The 554-nt window shown below is 32.9% G+C and overlaps 1 long non-coding RNA gene across 1 annotated transcript; it reads left to right on the top strand.

Moving 5' to 3' along the window:
- The first annotated feature begins 190 nt into the window (after nucleotides 1-190).
- On the top strand, nucleotides 191-487 carry LOC107578790 (uncharacterized). The gene is made up of 3 exons (XR_001608387.1): nucleotides 191-237; nucleotides 326-334; nucleotides 431-487. It is a non-coding gene; the product is annotated as an uncharacterized lncRNA (long non-coding RNA).
- The last annotated feature ends 67 nt before the right edge of the window (nucleotides 488-554 follow it).

The raw sequence follows: 554 nt of genomic DNA, 5'->3' as shown, positions 1-554 counted from the left end.
CACTGGGCTGATTGTTGGTGTCGTTTTGGCAGTGATCTGTTTTCTCTTCATCATCACTCTTATTCTCTTCTTCTATTCAAGAAGGCGAGTTGCATTCAGTGTCATCAGAGAATTTAATACTGGATAGAGCTCAAGATACAGAAGTCTTCCAGATTCATTTTAATAACAATTCTTTATTACTCTCTGTTCCAGACAAACCGAAAAACAATGTCCTGACATCCCTGTACACACCATTAGGTAACTTTGATTGATATGTGTATAGTTAAACATTTATTTGACAAAACTTAAAATTGTTAATGCATTCATTTTTTCTTTCTATTTCCAGCGATAAAATGTAAGTCACATTTTATTATCTATTAATTTTTAATGTTGAAACATGATTCTTTACAATTTATTGTATGTTTTTATGTGTTTGTTTTATGGTACACAGTAATATTGCTTTGAGAATAGAAGATTATGAAGAGTACTTTAAGCGGAAACATGCAGATTCCAACTGTGGTTTTGCTGAAGAGTATGAGGTACACATGGGAAACACACACACACACACACACACA

Source organism: Sinocyclocheilus grahami, unplaced genomic scaffold (genome assembly GCF_001515645.1).
Source record: "Sinocyclocheilus grahami isolate Dianchi unplaced genomic scaffold, SAMN03320097.WGS_v1.1 scaffold11984.1, whole genome shotgun sequence".
Taxonomy (NCBI): domain Eukaryota; kingdom Metazoa; phylum Chordata; class Actinopteri; order Cypriniformes; family Cyprinidae; genus Sinocyclocheilus; species Sinocyclocheilus grahami.
The sequence above is the reverse complement of the archived record's forward strand: the minus strand, read 5'-3'. Positions and strand labels throughout refer to the sequence as shown.